Here is a 13436-nt window from a genome sequence, read left to right as displayed (position 1 = left end):
GGAGGAGCCCTGTTCCCAGCCGTGGGCAGTACCATTCAGGGAGAGGGATGGGGAATGAAGGTGTTCTCTGGCTCAGACATCAGAAGAGAGACTAGGATCTGAAAGGTTGTTGCTGTGCCTCTGCTGTCAGTGCTGTGGGACAACTCAAGGAGGGTCCAGGAGGCTAGTGTGGCTGATGGCTTCTGATTTAACAACAACTAACACTGTTTGTAGTTTATAAAGCACTATTACTCATAACCTTTTTTTTTTTTAACCACAGAGCAACCATGCAGTAGGTGATCATGGTCAGTTTGTAAGTGTGGACACTGAGGCCCAGAGAGCTTAAGTGACTTGCCTTAATGGCACTGAGGAAGTGGCTGATCTGAGGTTTGAACCTGGTGAGTCTAATCTCAAATTGTGTACTTTCCTTTTCACATCTCCCTTTAAAGCTGAAGTGTGGTGTGGAGCTGCTAAGTTAGAAAAGATACAGAGGTTTTTTTCCCCTGGGTCTTTTCCAGTTGATTTATCTGGACATTTGAAGTTCCTCACAGAAGATTTTTACAACAAACATAACCATCAAAGTGGCTGTATCCAGAATATGTAAAAACTTATAAGAAAAAAAGAAAAAGACAACCCAATACACAAATAGGCAGGAGGAACTTCACAAAAGAGGATTAACAAATGGTGAATAAACACATGAAAAGGTGTGCAACTTCATTAGTAACCAGGGAAATGCAAATTAAAATTACAACATGATTCACTATCTGCCCATTGGGGTAGTTGAAATAAAAATGAAAAAAACCTGCCAGTGTCAAGCGTTGGCAAAGATGTGAAGCATGAAGACGCTCATGCACTACTGCTGGGGCTCTGCAGTGAGCAGCTGCTTTGGAAAACAGTCTGGTATTATCCTCAAATTAAAGATATGCACACTCGCCCTGACTGGTTTGGCTCAGTGGATAGAGTGTCGGCCTGTGGACTGAAGAGTCCCAGGTTCAATTCCTGTCAAGGGCATGTACCTTGGTTGCGGGCACATCTCTAGTAGCGGGTGTGCAGGAGGCAGCTGATCGATGTTTCTCTCTCATCGATGTTTCTCTCTATCCCTCTCCCTTCCTCTCTGTAAAAAATCAATAAAATATATATTTTTTAAAAAAGATATGCACACTCAGTAACCAGCAATTCCACTGTAGCTGAGTACTCAACAGAAATGCATGCACCAAGAACAATATTCATAATCCTATTTTGTAATATCGCCAAACTGGAAGCAATCTAAAAGTCCATTGGCCATAGACAGATAAATTAGTTGTGATATAGTCTCTTACTCGGATGCTATACAACAATGAAAATGAATAAACTATAGTTACATTCAACAACATGCATGAGTCTTACAAAAAAGGCAGGCCCAAAAGAACACTTTCTGTATTCTTCCCTTTATATCAGTTTTAAAAAGTAACGAAGCTCCAATGTGGATCGCCCTAGGACAGTGATGGCGAACCTGTGACACGCGAACTCATTTTTTTAAATATATTTTATTGATTTTTTACAGAGAGGAAGGGAGAGAGACAGAGAGCTAGAAACATCGATGAGAGAGAAACATCGGTCAGCTGCCTCCTACACATCCCCCACTGGGAATGTGCCCGCAACCAAGGTACACGCCCCTGACCAGAATCGAACCTGGGACCCTTCAGTCCGCAGGCTGACGCTCTATCCACTGAGCCAAACGGCTTCGGCACGAACTCATTTTTTTGGTTGATTTTTCTTTGTTAAATGGCATTTAAATATATAAAATAAATATCAAAAAATATGTCTTTGTTTTACTATGATTGCAAATATCAAAAAATTTCTATATGTGACACGGCACCAGAGTTAAGTTAGGGTTTTTCAAAATGCTGACACGCCGAGCTCAAATGGTTTGCCATCACTGGTCTAGGAGGTCACTCGTCCTGGGGCTCTGACTAGGTGGCATCAAGGGGTGGGCATAAGGCTGTGCCCCAGGATATACAGTCCCTTGCCACAACACTGGAGAGAAAGCCGGGCCTTGAGTCTGTGCCTGCACATCCCTACAGCTTCTCAGAGTCCTGTGGACAATGCCGGAGGAGACAAACCATGCAGGAAACATCTAGAAGAAAAAAAAAAGAAATATATAAAAAAAGGAAAAAATAAAATAAAGGAAAACAATTAAAAACAGGCAAAGCTAAACCAGTATTAAGGTGTGCTGCTTAAAACTGTAAGGAATAGCCCTGACCAGTTTGTCTTAGTGGATAGAGCGTCAGCCTGCGGACTCAAGGGTCCCAGGTTCAATTCCGGTCAAGGGCATGTACCTTGATTGCGGGCACATCCCCAGTGGGGCGTGTGCAGGAGTCAGCTGATTGATGTTTCTCTCTCATTGATGTTTCTAACTCTCTATCTCTCTCCCTTCCTCTCTGTAAAAAATCAATAAAATACATTTTTAAAAAAACCTGTAAGGAATAAAGGGAATGATTACCATAAAAGTCCAGAAAAAAGATTATCCTTGGGTGCAGGTTAGTGATTGGGAGGGTGGGCACAGGGAGCTTCTGAGGTGCTGTCTTCAGTCTGTTTATTGGCCTGGGTGGTGGTTTATGATAATTTATTAACTGTACAGTACATTTTTGTTTTGTGTAGTTATCTCTACTTATATTTCAAAATACAAAAGATTAAAAAAAACAAAACACCTCCTCCTAGCAAATAGGAGACAATGTCTTGAGGAGGCTAAGAACCTGCCACTTATATATTTGAGGTCTCTCTCAAATACAGCCTTCACTGTGAAAGCATTTCTGATGTTGCCCTAGAACTGGAAAGCTTTTGATTTATGAATCATGCATATACAAGCATCTTCCGAGCACTGCTGTAACATGCAGCCGGGAAGTGGAGGCCTATCATTAACCCACACTGAGCATGTTGCCCTTGGCTTCCGTTCATTTGTTTCATGTCCCCCTTCCTCAGTGGCAGATGGGCTCTAAGTTTCTCACCCAGGTTTCAGCCAGTTGCCCCAGCATCTAGCAGAGGGCTTTACACCAGCAAAGGCTCCGGATGCCCGTGAAATACAAAATAAATTAGGTGGTGAAAAGTTCTTGAATGAGAGAAGAAAGGGTGTCTCCAGGCTCAAAAGAAGCACATTTGAATAAAATCAAAGAACTGGGTGGTGGACTTTTGGAATACAGTTTCAAGTTTAGCTCATGTTGCAAAGATTTAGATTAAGTCATGCATAATGGAGCGATGAGGAGCCACTGTGCGAATGTAGGAACTTGGGGAATGTCACCTGTGAACATGGCAGAAATGCTAGTCTTCTCACAGTGGTTCTTTGAGGTATTTGGCCGTGTGGTCCATGGGCCAGCCCATAATGCAGTTGTTCTGTGTGTTATTATGTCTTATTCTCCTTTCATATGTTCCCTCTCCCCTTTTGGGCTGGAAGCAAATGCCTTCTCTGTTTGGTTTTCCTTGGATGTATCTTGACTGATGCTATTTCTTTCTTCCCATTTTCCATATCCACAGGCATGAGCTGCGTGGTTTCTTCTCTGAGCAAGATCCAGGGCTACTTCCCCTAGAGCAGTGGTTCTCAACCTTCCTAATGCCGCGACCCTTTAATACAGTTCCTCATGTTGTGGTGACCCCCAGTTTCATTGTTACAAATTGAACATAATTAAAGCATAGTGATTAATCACAAAAACAATATGTAATTATATATGTGTTTTCTGATGGTCTTAGGTGACCCCTGTGAAAGGGTCGTTCGATCCCCAAAGGGGTCACAACCCACAGGTTGAGAACCGCTGCCCTAGAGGAACAGGTCAGCCCAGGGCTCCACTTCTCCAGGCTTGGCACTTAGTAGACATTAAAAAAGTCTGTGTTGAGTTCCTTATTCATCTTATAACCTCAGGTTCCTGGCACAGTGTCTAGCTCTGAGCAACTCTTGATAAGGGTATGTGGCATGAAGGGTAAAATATTTTGAATAAAGAACTGAATGGGCATCAGCCATTTTTGGTCCCAGTTCTGAACTGTGAGCCCTGATGGGGCTGTGAATTTGGGTTCTCATGAGCACATTGGGAGCCACCAAAAAGAACCCGGAAGAGACCAGCTTTCTGACCTAACTGGGTGGTTCCCTGCGGACTTCCTATTGAATGTCAGCTCCCTGGCTCATGCTTGAAAGTGGCTTGAGATCTTCTGTGTCCTTTGAGATCCTTATTCCAGATGGGACCTTAGCAGTTACAGTCTGGGCCCATTACTGCTAATAAGAAAAACCCAACACACCTAACCTTGAACTCTATCTCCTGCCACAAGCTTGATTATTCTCCTTTGTTCTCAGATTTTGAGAATTTCCATGTATAAGCCAGCCCTGGCCATTACAGCTGAAATTTTCCCAGTCACCCTTGACACCCCTCTAGTCTATACCCCTTTAGCTCCTCACAGAGCCCGGGTGCTGCTGTCTCCTTGACTGTTCTCCATCTCACTCTCATTCCCCCACCACTACCTCTGCCTGATTTCAGCCTTTCATCTCTAGCCTGACCTGTTATCACATGGCTCAGCTGGCCTTCCTGCCCTCCACCTCTTGAGATCTACCCTTTCCTTGGCTGTCTGAGTTCTGTTTTGTTTTTTTGTTTTTTAATCATCACCCAAGGAGTGAGGTTATTTTTTCCATTAGCTTTTAGAGAGAGTGGAAGGGAAGGGGTGGGGGAGAGAAATACATCAGTTGGTTGCCTTCCATATAAAGTCTCAACCAGGGCCAGGGATTGAACTGCAACTGAGGTATGTACTCTTCACCAGGAATCGAACCTGAAACCCTTTGGTCTGAGGACTGATGTTCTTACTACTGAGCAAAACCTGCCAACGCTGAATTCTATATTAAAGGCACAATTGGCCCTAGCTGGTTTGGCTCAGTGGATGATAGAGCATTGGCGTGCAGACTGAAGGATCCCAGGTTCAATTCTGATCAAGGGCACATGCCTGGGTTGTGGGCTCGAACCGCAGTGGAGAGTGTGCAGGAGGCAGCCGATCAATGATACTTTCTCATCATTGATGTTTCTCTTTCTTTCCCCCTCCCTTCCTCTCTGAAATCAATAAAATTATTTAAAAAAACAAATAAAAGGCACAATTGCTTCTATGACTTCATGTTTTAAAAACCTCTGTTTATTATGCATTCCTCTAAACTAAAACTCAAGCTTGTTGGCATGACACAGAGCCAAACTTTGTCAACTTTAATGTCCCGCCACTCTCTGCCCCTGCAGCCCAGCCTCACCAAGCCCTTGGCGTTCTCCCAGCATAGCCCCCTGTTTCACTCCCCTGTGTTTTCCCAGGCAGTTCTTTTCTGCTTAGAATGCCTCTTCCACTTTATTCACCTTTACGTCCCACCTCTGATGGCCCCTCCTCTGGGAGATTTGCCCTTGCTTTTCCAGGCCAATTTATTGGATGGTATTTCTGTGTGTTTCTCTGGTTGTCTGTTCCACACTGGACTATGAGCTTCTCTGTAGCTTAGCCTTTCTTTGTAGGCCTCCCCACACTAAGCGCAGTGTTCAGCACCCAGTAGGACCTCAATAAATGTTTGTTGAATGAGCTGATGATGCATATTAAGGAAGCATGTGGTTGTTACTCGTACAGAAAATGGAATAGGGACAATTCCTGCTCCAAGGCATGTGAGTGTATTTGATCTGTGTCCCATTGGACTGAAACACAAATTTTGGCCACACTGGTAGGACAAAGGTGAGTGTGCTTTAGGAGTGGAGAGTTCAGTGGGAGGGACATATTTACAGAGAAAGACTTTCACATCCAGCCATGGAACAACCAGAGCCAGTGGACTGAGAGACAATATTTCTGATCTGTGTCCGTAAATGGGCTCATCAGTGTTCCTTCTGTGGCTCAGAAGCGTGAAATGAGATATGATGGGCAGAATCATCACCACCAGCCCTACCCCATCAACATATGCACCTGTTGAAGCTGTGATGCTACAAGGGACTTTGCAAATATAATTAAGGACCTTAAGAAAGGGAGAGTAGCCTGAATTGTCTAGATGGACCCAGTCTAATCACATAGGCCCTTTAAAGCAGAGAACCTTCCTGGCTGCAGCAGAAGAGGGATGCAGCTGAGAGAGTGCATGTGTGAGGAGTCGACATGCCGTTGCTGGCTCTGAGATGCAGGTGCCCTCCTGCAAGGACTGGAGAGAGACCTCTAGGAGCTAAGGGTGGCCTCTGGCTGACAGTCAGCAAGGGAACAGGACCTTGGATCTCTAAATACAAGGAATTAGATTATACTAATAACTGGAATGACCACAAAAGGGGATTTTTCCTAGCACTTCCGATAGGGAGCACAGCCCCACTGACACCTTGATTTCAGCCAGTGAGACCCAGTTGGACTTCTGACCTCCAGAGCTGTGAGTGGTTAGATGGGTGTTGTTTTAAGCTGCTAAATTTGCGGTGATTTGTTACGGCAGCAATAACACCTACTATGGGATGTTAACAGGTAACGTATGCTCTGGGGCAAGAGGCCTAACGGAGCCCATGCCTCGATGCACAGACGGGCTACGCTTCTAAACCTAGAGGGACACTTACTATTTCATTTGTGCTCGTTGTGGTCATAGATGAAACGTTGGATTTCCACACTTGGCACGTATTCACAGAAGTTTTATCCTGGAAAAACAATTCAGGAGCCTATTCAAAACATTCTTTCCTGCTGGGCCCTGGAGTTTCTTGGTGCAGTTCCAAGTTTGAGGATCACAGATATAATTTACTTAACCTTAAACAAGTTTTTTTGATGAAGTACTGCGCTGTCTATTTAAAAAAGTGAGTGGGAAATCCCCGCGGTACTATAGGATCATGATGGTGTCTCTGCTAGAAAGAGAGCTGACTTAAAGTCAGGAAGCAGAGGCGGGAATAATGATTGGCTTCCGCTCAGGTGGGCCTGCTGTGTCCTGATACGTAGGCCCACGGTCGTGGTCTGAATGCCCCAGTGTTCCTGGGCTTAGCTGCCAAGCAGCCAGCAGCTCCTGCAGCACGGGATGAACAGTCGGGAAGCCTTGTTTCCGGCAGTGGCTTTTCCTTTGGCCATGCTCCCTACCCTCTATAGGTCTTCAGTCAGGGCCTGTGAAATAAGGGAGCTTGGACAAAATTGCCCCAAGGGGTTAGAGAATTGGTGATTCTGTGACAGTGCAGTTACTGAGGTAGCAGTCCCGTCAGGGTTGGCTGCCTTTTGATTACACCTGGCCCCTGTTATTCCAGCGTTACTGTGCTGATTCTCAGCTTCCACACTAAATTCTGCTTGTCTTTCCCATCCCTAAGGGGCCTTTCCTCCTGGCTGCACTTAGTTTTTACGGGTGTTGGTCAGATGGACCCATGTCCCCCTAAAGAACTGGTCTCTCCAAGTCACCCAGAAGACTTACAGGACAATTCGTTGGTCCCTTCTGCCCAGGCACCATCCTCTGCCTTGTGCTTAGGACTGCCAGGTACATCTGCACAGGCTGTGCACTCACAACGTTGGGAGTGTCTTCTCATCTGTGGTAGCCTTCCTGGTGTTAGTCTATTAGCCTTAGGTTGTAGCATATTCTATATAATAAAAGGCTAATATGCAAGTTGACTGAATGGCGGAACGACCGGTCACTATGACACGCACTGACCACCAGGGGGCAGACACTCAATGCAGGAGCTGCCCCCTGGTGGTCAGTGAGGTTCCACAGGGGGAACACTGCTCAGCCAGAAGCCAGACTCACAGCTGGCAAGTGCAGTGGCAATGGTGGTGGGAGCCTCTCCCACCTCCGCGGCAGCACTAGGATGTCCAGCTTAGTGGACCTAAGCTGGCAGTCGGACATCCCCCGAGGGCTCCCAGACTGCAAGAGGGTGCAAGCTGGGCTGAGGGACCCCCCACCCCCAAGTGCATGATTTTGGTGCACTGGGCCTCTAGTAAAAAATATAATGTCTAGAAAAGTTCTTTGACACTAAATCAGAAGGCACGTGGAATGTCTAAAATGATGCCATTATAGCAAACCTGTGGCCCAACCTACTAAAATCTATTTGACTTAGAGATGGTTGAGCTGGAAAGAATATAAGAGATTCAAGCTAGCAGCTGCAGATGTGTGTATTTGTTGTTATTATTATTTTGAATAAACTGAAACCTGCAACCAGGGCATAAATACTTCGGTCTTCTACCAGCCTGCTTCTTGCATTGACCTTACCTCCCTGGTTTCTGTCGTTATCTGAGGTGTGACCTTTGATTCAATCTAGTTTCATAGAGGAAAGTGAGGCTTGGAAAAGAAAAATAACTTGCCCAGGCTCCATACTGCAAGTCACTGCCCAGATTTGAGGCAGACCCAGGCTTGTGTCTGGGTCCACGTTGTGCTCCAAGATTCTGTAGAGGTGGTGAGCGTGGGCTTTAGAGCCAGACAGTTCACCTGCCGTGGGTCCCAGGCAAAATGCTTTCCAGAAGCACTGGCTGGCATAGGTTACTCTGAATCAGTGAAGTGGAGGGCTGTTGAAAGAGCATCTAAGTACACAAACAAGCAAAAAACACCTACCTCATAGGGTTGATGAAAGGATTAAGTGACATAATAGATGAAAAATGCTCAATGCATTGCCTCCCATGTAGCAAGCACTCAGAAATGTCATCCCTTATTATTATTCTCTTACTAGTTCTTAGTAACACCAGTTTGGGGCTAGTGCGCTATTTGGCACAGGATAGGTCTCCTGGTTTATCTGCTCCCGATGAGGCCCGAGTTGTGCTCTAATGAAGTGCCACGCCCTCCGGTGAGGAACATCTAGATGAGGACTCGCACTGGGCTTTAGGGCACTGTTTTAGAGGTGTGCAGAACCACAGGAAGAATTACCACCGGGAGATCTCAGGATGTGTTTTCCTGGGCCATGACCTGAACACACTGGCCTGCCTTTGCACAGGGCCAAGGCTAGACTGTGTGCTTGGAGGAATCTGCATTTCTGGTTCTAAGGCCCCAAGGAAGACATCATGGCACAGGCTGGATCAGAGATGACCGCCAAGATGACGGAGAGCATGCAGAGAGAATTGTCTAGGCCAGTGGTCGGCAAACCACGCAGGGGAAGCGTGCGTGATTCATGCACGAGTTGAGTGAGCCAGTCAGTCAGCAGTCTCATTGTGCAGTGGTTAGTGCTAGTCGCATACGCAAATCACGCGCGGTGACAAAAGATAGACGAAACAAGTATACAAGACGAGTGTGGATGGGAGAGTTGGAAGGGGTCGACCTCAGCGAACCTACCTCAATCAGATTGAGGACGTTTTTAGCAAAGGCCAACTTAGGAGTACCCTAATTAAGTTAATAACAATGTACCTACCGAGATAGTTTAAGTTTAAAAAATTTGGCTCTCAAAAGAAATTTCAATCGTTGTACTGTTGATATTTGGCTCTATTGCCTAATGAGTTTGCCGACCACTGGTCTAGGCTGAAGCAAGGGTACAGATGGGAGGGAAGGACACTGGCCCCAGGTCAGAACACTTGGGTTTGTGACTCTGCCTGTGACTAGTTGTATGATTTTATTTTCATTAACAGTATACCTTTACATAGTTCCAGGGGTCAGTTAGTTATACAGGCCTGTTAGCAAAAACCAGCCTTCTGCTGGCCCAGCTCTTCCTCCTTCCCCAACCATTTCCTGTTCCCCAGAAACACCAGTTTCATTTCTTTAAACTGCTTTCATTATAGCCTCTATTATGAACCTGCCATTATGGAAGATAAAGATCTACCTTTCATTCCCACATGTGCTCTTCCCACCCACATGGCAAACACTTTCCCTGACCTGTCCCTAGAATTTTAACTCTGTATCCAGTGCCAACTTGATCATGACCCTGTAAGTGCTAGGGGCAGGTGAGCCCCTACTGTACTCTGATATCTTTTCCTTCCCTGCATAAATTTTCATTAGTCCTGGAGTAATTAATTATCCTTGTTTGCTTGGGTTTCTATGTACTTATTACGTATTATTTATCCACAACTCTACATAATAGTACAGGCCCACAATCCCTAGTCTGCTATTCTGAATTCCCAAAGCTCTGGAAACCTGAAGTTCTTTTCAGAATTTGACACCACATTTGCACTTGTCTTGGCCTGTCTACCTGCAGTCTTTGTTATAGGCCCATCTTAGAATGAATGGTCATGATATGCTGCAAAGGTATTACTATGTTTGAATAGAGGGTGTTTCCTAGACCCCAAAATTCTAATCTCAAACACACTTGTCTCAAGAGTTTGGATTAAAGGGTTGCATCCCGGATTATCTACTCCATTGTGTTGTTGGGAGAATTTGAATAAGCTATCTTATGTATACAAGATGAAGCACTATGTCAGGCAAATAGTAGGTGCTCAACAAATATTAGTTGTTATTCTTATTGTTCATTCATTGATTTTAGAATCACACTAGTAGGACTAGGAATAATTAGATTAAATATCCAAGTCCAACTTCCTATATTTATTTAAAGTCATATGAAGTATTTTAAATTAGAATCGAAGTAACAGTTTGGTGTGGAATAGAAGAATCCAAAGACATAACTGGGTTCAAATCCTGTTTGTGCTACTTAGCACCTCTGTGACCTTGGGCAAATGCCTCAATTTTTTTGCCTCAGTTTTCCTATCTGTATAACAGGGACTAACAAAACTGTCTTGTGGATTGCCCTGAGGATCCAGAGAAACTCAAGAAGGTAGTGCATCAAAATAAATAACTCCTACCAAGATACACTGAGCTGGGCACGTCACATATTTGGTTTTCTTGCCAAAATTGCATAACCTCAACTAATCACAACAAAACACATAAACCCAAATTGAAGTATGTTCTACAAAATAATTGGCCACTGCCCTTCAAAAATGTCAAGGTCAGGAAAGACCAGGGAAGACTATGGAGCTGTCACAGACTGGGGGAGACTAAGGAAATGTGATAATTAATACAAGGTGGGGATCCTGGACTGGATTCTGGAACAGAAAGCGAACAGTAGTGGGACAACTGGAGAAATCCTAATTAATTCTGTAGTACAATTAATAGTATTGTACCACGGTTAATTTCTTCATTTTGATGACTTTCCTACAGTTACGTAAGATGTTAGTTAATATAAATGGAGGTTGGGCAAAGATGTACGGGAACTCTGTACTATTTTTGCAATTCTTCCGAAAGTCTAAAATTATCTCCAATTAGAATGCTAAAAAAAAAAAAGAATGGCATGTTGCTTGGCAAACCTTAGTCACAACTAAGTAAATGTGCATTCCCTTGCTCCCTTGGGTCATCCTGGGGACACTGGAGACCCACACACAGAGGGACAGGATGGCGGTTCTGAGGAGGGAAAGTATGACTAGTCCAGGCGGCATCAGAGGAGGCAGAAGGTCTGGTGACTGTTCCAAAGAGGAGCTGCCTCGTGTGGCCAGGCTTGGAGGCAGAAACAGAGCAGGGCCTTTGTGTGCAGGCTAGCGGACACACTCTGTCAGCCCCCACCTGTTGCAGTGGGCCTGGGACTCAGAGTTAAGCCCTTTGTAGCCAGACAGTCTTAGCTCCTGCTCCACTTTTTTAAAAAAATATATATGTTTTTATTGATTTTAGAGAGGAAAGGAAAGGGAGAGAGAGATAGGAACGTGGATGAGAGAGTAACAATGATAGGCTGCCTCCTGCATGCTCTCTACTGGGGTTTGAGCCCGCAACGCGGGCATGTGCCCTGACCAGGAATCGAACCGTTGACCTTCTGGTTCATAAGTTGATGCTCAACCACTGAGCAACACCTGCCAGGCTCCACTTTTGTTATTATTATCTTGTGGGGACCTTGGGAAAGTTGCTCATGTGTAGTAGGGGATAATGTACTGACATCTGGGCTCAATGCGTGGGTTGAATGAGAGGGTCCAGAGCAGAAGCCGGTACTGACTGTTACTTCCTCTCCGCCTGAAGTCTTCCAGTGGAAGTGCCCACCACCCTCCAGGTTCCCCACAGCATTCGCTTTGTGTCCCTCCAAAGGTCCTGTCTAGGGAAGGCCTTCCAGTCCCAGGGTTTGTGTTTCTTGTTTGCCCATGACCTAGAGCTCTTACTATATAGACCACAGGGATTTGCCTAGAGGGAAATGTGCAGATGTGGTGAGTGAATGATTGAGTGAGTGAATAGAGAATGGATCGTGTGAGAGGGTGAGTGAGTAAATAAATGTGTGAGTGAGTAACTGGTGCCTTCTCGTGCCACATATCATACCACATATGATTTTTGGCTCAAATAGTTTACCTTATGTCAATCTGTTCTCCTGGATGAATTTGGAAGCGTTCCACCAGACATACCCTATTATGACTTTTCTCCCCCTCTCGAATGCTCGTCACTTATCCAGAAAAAGCAAGTTAACTCCTTTTCTGACAATGTTTGAACATCGCACGCTTTAAAGCTGTTTGTCAGTGCTTCAGAATTCTCTGGGCCTCTCTCCTAGTTGCTGAGAACTTTTTGCCACAGGAAATCAGGCTCATTTTAAGGGCCAAACAGTCACTAAATATAGCCTCCCGGCAGAGATATTTAAAGAGCTGTGTTGATGATGTTATGTCTGAACAGAGAGGCAGGGGGAAGAAAGTACTTTTTTTTGAAAAAAGAGTGAAGTTGCACCAGATTTTCTGTGGGTCCGCAGGGAGCAGAGCAATGGTGTGAGGTCAGTATCTTCATTATGGAATCACCGGATGTTCGTCACCAGTTTGGGGCTTGGGTTTAGATTTTTTTTCTTTTTGTGTTTTTTGGGGGGGGGGGGGGGTGTCAGGGAGTCATTTCTTGATAATTCCTTCTCATCTCTATTTAAACATGCTTCCTGCCCTAGAGAGTGACCTTGACCAGTGTGCCTCCCCACGAAGGCTGGGAGAGCTGTGCTCAGGAGCATGTCAGTGAGAGCTGCTTTCCCCCAGCCCCAGGACCAGCAGTGGCTGAGTCGGGGAGTAACATCATTTTCTCTCAAGTGCTGGTTGACAAGCAGCAGGTGGTACAGATGGAGAAAAGTGGGATGGGGCCCTTGGATCCTTACTGATGTAAAGTGATATTGGTTGCAGAGGCCAGGAAACAGTTCATGCCTCAGAGAGAGGTCTAGACTGAAATTCCACTCACCCTGGTCACAATGGCATGGATTGAGGCTTAGGGGCTTTCTATCTACTCTCTCCTCTGGCTTCCACTTTGGGCTCACTGGGTGGTGAAAATGCCAAGAGAGTATAAAACGTTGGGAATGATGTTTTTGTTTCTCAAATGTTTCTTCTAGAACAGCATCGCCAACCGGTGGTCCGCGGGCCACTGGTGGTCTGTGAGGTCGGAAAGGTTGGCGACCGCTGTTCTAGAATATAAGTGGGACTATTCTAGGAATTCTGAACTTTCTTTGGGGCTGAACTGACATCTCTTTAGGAGAAGAACTTAGTAGCTCTTCCTGTAAGAAGCTCTGTGCAGTGAACTCTCTTAGTCTAAGCATACCTGAAGGTGTCTACATTTCACCATCTTTTTTTTTCTTTTATAACCAAGATTTTATTTC

The sequence above is a fragment of the Myotis davidii genome, unplaced genomic scaffold (genome assembly GCF_000327345.1).
Source record: "Myotis davidii unplaced genomic scaffold, ASM32734v1 scaffold726, whole genome shotgun sequence".
NCBI classification, from domain to species: domain Eukaryota; kingdom Metazoa; phylum Chordata; class Mammalia; order Chiroptera; family Vespertilionidae; genus Myotis; species Myotis davidii.
This window is presented reverse-complemented; position numbering follows the sequence as displayed.